This window comes from Mytilus californianus, unplaced genomic scaffold, assembly GCF_021869535.1.
Source record: "Mytilus californianus isolate M0D057914Y unplaced genomic scaffold, xbMytCali1.0.p SCAF_4, whole genome shotgun sequence".
Classification (NCBI taxonomy): domain Eukaryota; kingdom Metazoa; phylum Mollusca; class Bivalvia; order Mytilida; family Mytilidae; genus Mytilus; species Mytilus californianus.
Genome location: NW_026262690.1, coordinates 26079461 through 26092417, shown reverse-complemented (window position 1 = coordinate 26092417; position 12957 = coordinate 26079461). Strand labels below are relative to the sequence as shown.

The 12957-nt window shown below is 30.8% G+C and overlaps 2 protein-coding genes across 3 annotated transcripts in view; both read right to left on the bottom strand.

Moving 5' to 3' along the window:
• The window catches only part of LOC127737801 (neuronal acetylcholine receptor subunit alpha-10-like), a 151292-nt gene that overhangs the window by 106946 nt on the left and 31389 nt on the right, over positions 1-12957 (bottom strand). Inside the window, exon 1 of one of the 2 annotated variants that reach the window (XM_052248730.1) lies at positions 11896-11952. The exons of the other annotated variant lie outside the window; for it this stretch is intronic. The gene's annotated coding sequence lies outside the window, so the exon portion shown is untranslated. Of the gene's footprint in view, positions 1-11895; positions 11953-12957 lie in introns of those variants that run through there. 2 annotated transcript variants of the gene reach the window in all.
• LOC127737803 (neuronal acetylcholine receptor subunit alpha-7-like) overlaps positions 1-12957 on the bottom strand; it is a 78158-nt gene that overhangs the window by 48058 nt on the left and 17143 nt on the right. The window lies entirely within an intron of this gene.

Below are 12957 nucleotides of genomic sequence, written 5' to 3'. Positions count from 1 at the left end.
AAAGAGTTTTTGAAGAAAAAATGTCTCCACTTTTTTTTCAATTGTTTTTACATAATTCAAGTGCCATTCTAATATGACAAAAACGGTGAAAAAAATATTGGAGCGCTCCACTCCAAGACAAATATTTGCTGTTCCCACAATTGAACACACTACAAATATTGAAGTCAAGCTTAAAATAAAAGGGAATTAGTGACATACTTAAACGACTTTTCTATTACAGGCGGTCAAGGTTTTCGTAGTGTACAATCATAAAACTTTCCCCTTCGAGTTCTACTGATGTTTCAAATTTGAAATTGAGCTGGTCCTCAGTGGTATCGGCGGAATTTTTAAACAAGTTTTTAAAAACAAATAATGCCATTGCCGATCAGCTGATATATAATCAATTCGTATTTTACCACGGGTAAGACCAAAAGTTTGAAAGGTGTCATATAAGAATTGTATAGATATCGTTTTGTGTATAGAAAAATATCAAGAAAATATATTTTTCTTGGAGACTTATTACTTACTTCAATTATTCATTCTGTATGGTAAAAGCATCCAAGTTTTTATTGCATTGCATTCAACGCAAAGAGTCTTTAAAAATATCTACTCAAGTATATTTATGTTTTATGTAAAGTAAAAAAATAATTTCACAAAATTACAAAATCCTCATTTTAAATATCGTTAGAAGTGAATGTTTATGTTCAATAACACTTCAAGATGATACATACGTGTGAAGTTATAATGACTTAAAACGAACACTACTTTATCAAAATTTGACAAAAATGCATTATTTTTACCGTATTGGTATACCTGTCATAAAGGGTTAAATCCGGTGTCCAAATCTTTGATATTGGTACAACTATATAGCCTGTATTATTATATTCACTTGGATTCCATTGCAACAAACAGTCTGTCCATTTCTAAAACGAGGTAAAAAATTCATATCTATATAATAAATATCAGTTTTATTTACATCGCAGCATACACAATCAAAGACAGACCTGTAGACCAAACCTCCCGCTTTATGACAAAGTTAAACAATATATCGCTAAAACACTATGTAACAGAAATACAGCACAAACACACGCAAGAACATTCATAACAGAGAAACGCACAAACAAATAATATGATAGTCGACACAACATGCAAACCACAGAGCAACAACGAACATATTCAATCAACGAAAAACACCACAGGATATCAAAAACAGTGACGCGCTTACGAAACTAACATGCAATCTCGAACTTTATACAATTATTTTCACAATATTCGTAAAAACAATTTTCATGACATTGATGGTATGGAAAGGCAATTTTATAATTATTTGGACTCGATAAGACATAACAGATTATCCAACCGAAACCATAACAGAAACATCAAAATAAATCTATTAATGTTGGATGTACACAACACTGAGACACGCCGCACAGTAATGCAAATTCACATTTAGTATAACAGTCATATTCGGGAACATGACAATGATGGTATTGAAATGCAATTATTTGGACAACAAACGATACGACATAACACATTATTCAACCGAAACCATAACAAAAACATCAAAAATAAATACATAAATGTTGGATGTAAAAAAATACCGAGACACGTCGTATAGCAATGTTAATTCACTCTCGGTATAACAGTCATATTCGGGAATAGGTCACGTTCGGTACTTAGCAGACAGACGACATAGATGTTAAACCACAATCTAAGACGTGGTAAACATTTCATTAGATAGTTTAGACACAGCCATATCGTATATATCAACCAATTCGTGATGGTGTCCATAAAATTTACGGAGTGTCATTTTTAACCTTTCCTCCTCATAACTCTGTTGGAGCAGTTTCTGCGTAAAAAATGAAAACAACACGTTATATAAATTGCATGCGTCCGAAGCGTTTTTCTGGATTTACCTTCATCAGGAAAATTTGAAAGACAAGGAGCACACTCCTGTATATGAAGTCACTATAGTATGAGTCATCCCATCGATAAAATGTACGGACGACATCAATATTTGCGTGAGAGTTATGGATTATAATGACGTTGTCGATCAGCTGATATACAATACATTCGTATTTTACCACGGGTATGACCCAAAGTGTCGTGGTATGTTTTCTACACACATAATATATATATATATTACTAAATCCAACTGGTATAACGATATAAATACATACAGCTGTTAGAATTTGAAATGACGTAATGATTTTAGGATGGACAATTGTTACATTTGTTTTCCCAGTCAGGTGTGTCAATGGCAAAAATCATGATTACCGTGTATTAACATTGGAATGTCTAGAATTTGAATTTTGACTAACATAATGTTTAGTTTTGATAGTTTTGAATATAAGATATGAAAATTTAGACAAATAACGGAATGGTAAGATGATATTATTATCCTTAAGGAGCTTGTATTAAGAATTATGCGTATGGTGCTGCATAACAGCATCTTGTTACCTTAGTAATATTACGGTAAATACATATGTATGGTACCAATAACAGCTAGTTTCGAGTACAAATACTTAACATTTTAGAGGATATACAAAACAAAATTATTTAAAACCCTATTTACAAAATATAAACACAATAACTGTTTTACCAATCGTGGACAAAAACCAGATCTGTGTATGTGTTTAGTTATTTATATCTTTGATCCCTTTTTTTGACAAGTCTTTTGTGTGATTTCTTTCCCAATTTGTCCTCTCTCGGAATGAATTCTGTATGTTTGTGTGTAGATTTTTTTTCTTTTTTGTTAACGAAGAACGCACACAAGAGCCACAAGTGTTTTGTGTGCATATAGACTCGTCCTTGGTGCACTAATCAAATCAGTGGAGACCAAATAATAACGAAATTGAAGAACAATCAAAACCAAAAGTTCTAATATGTCATGCAACATATGACTAATCATATACATACCCGATGACGGTTTCTACTGAATACTCAGTAGCATTCGGGTCAAAGCCAAATCAATTATAGTTTTGTTTTTAATAGTAAAAATGTGTAATATTCTAAACAGCAACTCCAATAGAATTTGAAAGTTAATACATACACATTTCTCTAGTAAGGCGGTTCAAGACTTCAGACATAATTGGAATACAACAACATATGTAATTAATAAGCTGTTTATTTTTGTTTTCTCTTTGAATTGTTGTATTCCTTTGATAAAAATTTTCACTGAGCCAAACATGAAGTTGGTTTTACAGAAAAAATACTTTTTTGAAACTAAGACTTCTTTTATGATGATCCTTACAGCTCCTTTGATTATCAAAATACCTTGTGAAGGCATCCCAACTAATTTTAAGAACTGCAAAAGGGTATACCATAATGTTATTTATAAATTGCTATCTGAATACTAAATGATTTTTAAATTGTACATTCTCTTTCTTTTTCTTTTTCTGTTACTAGTGTTTTGAATGTCATAAATGCATCAATATTTTAATGGTTACCAGGAACAAAGAGCACCATAGTAGTTAAAACATAACTGGATCGGTCCAGGTAATGCCCCTTTGTCTAATGAACATTGATTTACAACTAAAAGACGAACAATGGAAAATCATAACAACAACAAACATTGTGTCGCCTCATCTTATGTTTATAAACACCGTTAGTACATGCTTCTTTGAGTGAGTAACATAGGCAAACTCTGAAAATTAACTCCAAACACATGTGAATTGGTAAATTTTCAACTAGTTAATAGATCTTTAAATAAATTAAAATTTTAAAATTAAATATCAATCTAGCTATCAAACAACAAATTTATTAATTTTGTAAAAAAATTATTCCGTACTCCTAACAACAAGATTATCATATTTAAATTTATCTGTGTACGTTGTTTTATTTCACGCCATTTTGTCCCAGATAAGAGTTGTCTTTCTGACACGGTTCCTACATCTTTTTTATTAATATTGTATTTATGTTGTGATATATATCAAACTTATTCGTTCATTGTATAAAATTGAGAATGGAAATGGGGAATGTGTCAAAGAGACAACAACCCGACCATAGAGCAGACAACAGCCGAAGGCCACCAATATTTACTTGCTTTTGTTTAAATGTCTTTTTGATCGAGTTAATCCATTTCAATTGATATTTTATAGTGTGTCTTTTTATGTTGTAATGTTACACTACTGTCTCAGGTTAGGGTGAATGTTGGCGTCTGTTAAAACGTTTAAACCCGTTGCATTTTTATGCACCTGTCCAAAGTCAGGAGCCTGTTGTTCAGTGGTTGTGGTTTGTTGGTGTGGTTCATAAGTGTTTATCGTTTCTCGTTTTTTAAATAGATTAGACCAGTGGTTTTCCTGTTTGAATTGTTTTACACTAGTCATTTGGGGGCCCTTTATAGCTTGCTGTTCAGTGTGAGCCAAGGCTCCGTGTTCTGACCTATAATTGTTAACTTTTTATACATTGTGACTTGGAATGAGAGTTGTCTCATTGACACTCATACCACATCTTCTTATTTATAGATATAGGTAGGACATGTTTTATTTTAATCGTGAGAAAGACACAAAAAATTGCTTCCTTAAATACTGGCACAATTTTTAGGTAAGTTTCGTGATAGATTTTTTTTCCGATACAAACCTACTGCATTAATCTCAAATAATAGGTCAAATAGTCCCTAAATATTCCAGTAATACATGTGAAAACTTACCAATCGGATCCACAAGTTAATCTTCATTACTTGATTTGGTTCATCCTGCAAGTGATAAATAAACATGTTATACAACAAATTTTAAGGAAAAGTGAACAATCTATTAATCGAATGTACATTTTCGTTAAATTTGTTTACACCTTATAACGATATATGTAATTGGTCAATAGAAAAAGTAATAAAAGATAAAGCATTGTAGAAAAACGTAACATACCAGATCTATCAGTTGTCGAACTGCTACACCAATTGATAGATTTACTAGTGTTACTCCTGCACATACTGGTCTTAGTCCACTGTCATAACCAGTAAATATGGCATCATATATATGTTTTGTGGTGCTTATACATTCAATATCTACAAATTATAAATATGTATTAAGGATGGTAAAAGTTTTAATAAAACTATTCGGAAAATATTCATATTCTTGTGCGGTTACAACAATTGTAGCTGTGATGTTTGAAAACCATGCAGGTAACATTATAAAGCTATGTTTATAAACTCATCATAGATACCAGGATTAAAATTGTGTACGTTAGACGCCCGTTTCGTCTTCAAAAGACTCATCAGTGACGCTCTAATCCAAAAAGTAAAAAAGCCAAATATTACATATATGTAAGTACAAAGTTGAAGAGCATTGAGGATCTAAAATTCATAAAGGTTTTTGCCAAATACAGCAATTTGGAAAACCGTGTGGATAACAGTTTAGAACTAAGTAAGTGAGATCAGACGTTGAAACGTAGCTCTCTCTTATAATTCACCTGGGAAATATACAGGAGACTTCAATTACAATAATATATTAATAATGGGATCAGAAGGTACTGGATACGTAGTTGAATGTCCTAATTGTCATTATAGTTTGGCTTTTAATTTGAAGTTTCTTTCAGAACATCAGTTATCTAATACATAATTTGATGTCGAGGAGTCTTTGATATTTCAGACTACATACATGTTATCACGGGTAGAAAACGAACATTGACTTCTTTTTATTATATATCTAGTCATATACACTGCAATGAAATTATTTGGCAAGCTCTTACCAAATACTACGTAATTATTGTTGAAAAAAGTATTTTATATTTGTCTCTTGATGTTTTTTGTAACTTTTCTTTTATTTTATGAGTTCAATTTTCAGCATGTTTGATTTTGACATTGGTAGAATAATGCACAATTTTACAAAATTAAATGTATAACCTGTATAATATAGAACGTTTGTTTTATTCTCTGAGCAATTCCTTTTTAAATTAAATTACTTACTACAATTAGAATTCTTACCTACTAAAAATGTATGCCACACAATTATTAAAAGAAAATTGATTTTTAAATCCATACTTCTTTAATCACAATCTTTAAATTCAGTCTTAAACGATCAAAAACTCTGAAATTACTTATTAGAACTATACTGCGAACTCGAAATAATCTGTTACGTATACATTAATATGCTGTGTTATATTCAGTTTTTAAAAATGTGTATGCAAGACCTCAGGAATCAGCTTATTTGACATTTTTATGATGTTATCTTTTTTCGGTTATTTAGGTCTTTTGAGAATCTTTAAGATAAACTTCAGAGACCACATATCAAAGTTTAACACTCCTTTTACAGTAAAGATTTATATAATATCTGCAATATTTGTCACATACAAATGTGTTTAATACATTTGTAGATATGATCTAGTCTTTATAAAATGTTTTTTTGGTTCAATGCTAAGGTCATAATACCTTTGATTTTGAATAGTATCACACATGTGATTTTTTGGGCAGATTTAAATCATAACACTTAAGAAGCTGTAATACTGTTTACTGTGTTTTTACAACCATCCATGATATGTTTGCTTTAATGGTTTAACTTTCTTAATAATTACAATTTAAGGGAAACTCAAAGTAAATCCTTCACATATATGGAAAAGAATTCAACGGGATTAAATCTGGTGGTATATTGTAATAAAATATTTCATTACTCTTAACACTCCTGACACTTTTTCGGTTTATCAGTCCAATCCATTCCAGAAACGCAGCTTGCACCCTTCCTACATTCAATCAGTAGATTCCTTTTTGTTTCAAATTTCTGTTATATACATTTCCTATAATGACCTTATTTTCAATTTCAAATATTCCATTTATAATAATAATGTGGGTTTTGGATAGCATACAAACCATTTACCATCTCCTTTAAAAACAAAAATTCAAAAAGAAGCGGAAGATATTCAGGGGACATTCAAAACTCATAAGTCAAAGAGAAACCGACACCATCATGACAAACAGCGAATAAAGAAGAAAATATAAAAAAACAGCGAATAAAGAAGAAAATATAAAAGAGTAAAAAAAAAAAGAAAACTAAAGACTGAGTAACACGAACCCCAACATAAAATAAAGATGAAATCAGGTAAATCGGAAGAGTAAGCAGATCCTGCTCCATTAGTGGCACCCGTCGCCTTGCTCATGGTAACAAATGGAACATGGTAACATGAAATCACATTTTGATATAAAATACCATTCAATAGGCAATTTTTTAATATTGATTTCAGATGAACAAAACAATTATTTAAAATTCAAATCAGTAAATAAAATTAGTTTAGGATACAATCGCCTAGTAAAAAAATGAACTGAATGCACTGAAGTGATGGAGTGTATAATCATTTATATAAGACATGGTATATAAAAATGACCAACTGATTTAAATAATAAAATGATGATGTATATCTTTACATAAAAAATTAAAAATCAGACAAAAAAATTATGAGCAAGTGCAGCGTAAAAATCAATAGAGATAAAAAAAAAAAAAGGAAAGAAAGAAAAGAAGGAAAGAAGGAAGAAAATTGGACAAAATTTAGGTCAGATTTTGATCAAAATAGATTAATTATACATTATCAAATAATTGTTAAGTGCGTTTATAAATAACAATTAATATATTGTATGTATTAATTCGTTTGTCAACCGAACATAAAGTAATTAAACCCTGGACCATAACACAAAGGCTAGTACATGATACAAAACCCTATATCGTTATAGGATCAGCTCCCCAGGTGTGCAGATATCTTTATTAACTTTATTACGAAAAAGGAAGAAAAAATCGGTCACACATGACAACTGCACTTGCCGATACCACGTTGTTCAAAATATCTACAAACACAAAACAGAAACAATAGAAAAGACTATATAGTCTCCATACAATTAGTAATTAGTAAGAGGGGAGTTAGCTGCACTGTAAACTGAGCTTCGAATGATTACAAAGTATTGTGTAATAAACAAAAGAAATCTTTTTCTCGAATTGGAAAAATACGTCGCAACTTTAAACCCATAATTTAAGGTCCAATTCGATCCAATGGTAAGTGTTTATTAAAAGACCTAAACAAATACAAGTGAATGTAAATGTGCATAAGGTGAACATATGCACGTGTACTAGATAAGAGGTATAAGTATATTGTAATAAAAAGTACTATCACTTAGGGACAGCAGTATTTGCTTTTATATCTTAGATTATGTACCAATTAGCATTGTCGCAATAACTGTTGACCAGGGGTGATTACTAATTAGACCGTTGGTTTTCCCGTTTGACTGGTTAGACACTAGTCATTTTTGGGGCCCTTTATAGCTTGCTGTTCGGTGTGAGCCAAGGCTCCGTGTTGAAGACCGTACTTTGACCTATAATTGTTTACTTTTACAAATTGTGACTTGGATGGAGAGTTGTCTCATTGGCACTCATACCACATCTTCTTATATCTATATAATAGTAGTAGAGGTTGTTTTAATCGCAGGTCATGTTGGTATTTTATTGTGGCAATACAACACTAAAGCTATTTACAATTTTAATGGCATTCTCCCGCCTCAAAACCTTATTTTAAATTGATTTGGAATTTCTATTTTTCATAATACACTGAAATTTTATTTTTTAAAACGCCTTACATTGAACGACTATTTCATTATCTAAACCCTCAAAAATATGAAAATAAGGATTAAAGAGTAAGGGAACAAATAATTTCTCGTGAGATGAGACACGGACACAATTTATGCAAGACTGCATCGTATGCATTTTGAAGACGGCCATCTGTGTAAATTTGTAGAAAGAGATCAACATATGAAGCAAACCATATAGTTTAAGTTGTATCCTTAATGTCAAGTTCACTCGAATACATATGATGCAAACATTCGTTGAAGCATAAGTTATTGTTTGACAAGATACCATCGATATATGAACTACATAATCTTACAAGATGCATATTTGTTTTTATCTGTAGGTAATTTTTGTATGACGTTTGAATCGTATGAATACCGTCTTTGAAGTTTTTAATATTGGAATCAGTTAAATTATCATTTGATAAGGGACTTTCCGTTTTGAATTTTCCTTTGAGTTCGGTATTTTTGTTATTTTACTTTTTACAATGGTGAAAAGCAGGTATCTAATTTTACTCTTATTTTGCAATGTCAAAACATCATTCGGCTATTTTCGATGTTTGCTGATACACTGAACGTAGATGACAAGTGCTGCGATTGAGATTCGATTGATAAAATCTGGTTGAATATATTCTTACAACACCCCTAAGATCTCTTTACTTCAGAATAAATCTCACGTATGATACGATATTCAACTATTGCGCTCCCAATTAGAATTCCATGTCTTTGAAAAATATACGGATGCCATCATTATTGAATTTACAAGAAGCGATCATCTTTGTTTTATGATTCTGTTAAAATAATCTGTTTATATAGAATTCCATTTGAATACTATCAACATTTAATAAAGGGCATATGATAGAGTTTTGATCCCAATGTGAATTGTTGACGAAAATTTGCATACAAGCTATTTCTAACTTAGTCAATTCAAATATGTAATACAAAATATAGCTTTATGTGCCACTTTTAGAGATGAATGCAGTCGAAATTTAATATGTCACAGTGTGACGCCGCAAAAAAAAAAAAAAAAAAAAAAACATTTTGCGTTAGCAACGTCATTATCTCCCCTGTTACTGTATCGTATGCCCTTAATAATAAATAAAGATATGTGGTATAATTGCCAGTGTATCCACCAAAGACCACCAAATGACGTACGGCCTTCAATATTGAGCAAAACCCTTACCGTATAGTAAGCTTTAGAAATGTCCAGACAACAAAATGTAAAGCAATTCAAACGAGAAAACCAACGACCTGATTAAAGTTGAAACAAGTAACAAAAATATATATGACAAACAGCAACCAACGACAACCACTAAGTTACAGGAAGCTCTTGTATCTCTTGTTGGAAACAATATTCAATGCCAGTAAAGAACTAAGTCAATTGTGGTGAATTTTTTTTTATGAATTGTATAAAACAATATCTTATATTCGGCATTAATGCCGATACACAAGAAATAAATTGAATATAAATGCATCTACTTTTCAAATGGTGAAAATTGGAAATAATTATAGAACATATGATATACATGTAACACTCAGATACTAGGTGTCTACAGAAAATATTGTGCCAAATCTTAAAACTGTACTTTAAACGTTTATTTACCTGTGTTTACACTATATTTGATTTTTTAAAGGAACATATAACACATTTTAACATTAATCTAAAATTTATTTGAAACAATTTCTTTTGCAAAACAAATAACACATTTCCAAGATGATTACTTGTTTGACACATTCAATGCAAATAACAACAACAGGGGGAAATTGTTATATAATTTTGTCTAACACCCCATTGCGATTACTTATATCCGCTTTAAATATGTTAACGATCTTTTGATTTCCAAGTCAGTTTCGTTTTGAAAACACAAATTTAGTGTATTTTTTTTTTATTTTATCTTATCTGCACGGTTGTATTTTTTCACCTAAATAGTGAAAAGATTGTCAATTTTTATCATACATATAAAAATAAGGAAATGTGGTATGATTGCCAATGGGACAAAACTATCCACCAAAAAATCTTTTACGAAACTAATTGGAAAATATTCATGGTGATCGAATAAAATGTTTTCCTTTCTTTCAAGACATTTAAGTAACGTGAGATTGATAACATTTTGAACCATCAAACAAAAGTGAAATGTTTTATTTAAGATGAACTTGTATGTTTTGAAATCATGCAGGTAACAGTTTAGAACTATGTATGCGAGTTCAAACGTTTCGAAATTTCATATTTATTAAAAACATACTAAAACGTCTGTCTAAATTACAAAAAGTCATAAAGAAACATTTACAATGCATGGAGTCGTTATAATGTACAACATTTCGAGTGTATTCTAGAATAGACGCCATCTGATTAACCATCGAGATGATCTCCGGAGAATTCCGTAGTTCATATGACCTGATGTAAAATAAAATGAATATAGATACACAGACAAGCACGTGCAATCGTATAATGACGTTTTTCTAAGTTTTTTCTATGTCATGTCATAGATTGAAGAATTAGGTAAATCGAAGTTTTACCTGTATTTGATTGATTTGTTGTGGGCAGAATCAGTCAACAAAAGAGATATTCCCGGTGGCTGCAAGTCAATAATGATACATCATCGTTTTTTCATAAGCTTTTTTTTTGACATCATGGAACAAAAACTGACTGCGAAAAGCGAAATTTTTAATATTCGCTTTTACAGAAGAGTCGAAAGATACCGAAGGGGGACATTCAAACTCAAGTCGAAAACAAACAAAATGCCATGGCAAACGAAAAACGACGAAAAGATAAACAACAGAACACAAAACACAACAAAGAAAACTAAAGACTAAACAACCCGAACCCATCAAACCCGGGGGTGATCTCAGGTGCTCCGCAAGGGTTAACAGATCCTGCTATAGATATTCAAAAAAATAATAAAAGAAATATTTTGATTTTTTTGTAAACTTCGTAGCCAATGCCCCTTTAAGTAGTAATAATTTATTTTTTTTTTTTTTTTTTATAAAATATTTAGTCTTATCTCTTTCGATGCCAACTGAAAGAAAGTTTTTTGGCTATATCTTACCAATATAACTAAATGCCTGTTGTAGTTGTTTCTTTATGTTTTTCGTATCTTTTCTTTTCTTTTATTAATGGTTTTAATTTGTTCATTTTAAAATAGGTAAAATGATGCAAAATTCTAAGTAAATTTATAACCTACATAACACGGATGTTGATTATATATCTTTTTTTTTAGCAATTTCTTAATATTTTTTTTTATTTTACTACAAGTGAAAAGCCTTACCTACAAGAAATGCATGCCACACAATTATTAGGAGAAAATTGATTTTTAAATCCATACGTCTGTGAATGTTGTTAAAATACAAGCTTTTACAATCAACAACTTTGCAATTACTTTAAAAGTGTATGGAATGAACGGCAAACTCTAAATCTGTTACTTATACTTTAATAAGCTGTGTAATATTCAAATTTGAAAAAATGGGCATGCACGACCTCTGCAATCAATTAAACAGACTATTTGACATTTCTCTGACGTAATCTTTTTCGGTAATTCATTTCTTTTGATAATCGTTTAGATACTACAAGTCAGAGATCAAAGTTTAGCACTCCTTTTTTAGAAAAGATTTATTGATCTGCAACATTTGCGACATACAAATGTATTTAATGAATTTGTAGATATGATCTAGTCTTTATAAAATGGTTATTTGTTTTAATGCAAAAGTTATAATACATTTGTCTTTGATTCTGAATATGATCAAATCTGTTATTGAAGTTAGAAGATTTAAATCATAACGCTGAAATACTGGTCACTGTGTTTTGTGCTCAATGTATATTTTCTGAAGCTTTGCCCAAAAATGTTCAATCTGACAATTTTAGTAGCAATATTTTATATGTTCCTTTATTGGAAATTAATAACAATCTCAAAATGTATATGTACAGTCGGACCACAACATCGATGACTTCGACGGCAGGAAAAGTTTACTGATTGAGTAAAATGTTTACTGGAATGATACCAAGCGGAGAGATCGACAAAAATATATATAAAGAAACTAGCGTTCACAAGGTGTCGTTGTCGTACGATAGTAAAAAAAAAAATACCCGGTCAAATTCACATAACTCCTGTAAAAATTGTAAAATCAAACTGAAGGTAAAGTATAGTCTAGAGAATAGGTTGACACATAATCCTACCATGTATGGAAGGTCAAACGGTCTTGGAATAGTGTTATGTTTCGGACGGACGACTGAAGGACGGACAAACAAACGGACGAACGAAGATTATAACTATATCACAGGGGCTTGAGCGGCGGGGACAATAATTTATTCTTTAAATTTTTATTCTATTTAGTTATCACGTCCAGAAAATTATATCGATTGGTATACTAATTTATTTCTCATTTGATTGCTTTTTATAGAAAAATGGAACCATGTTTCAATTAATTTCTAGATAGTTTTGAAC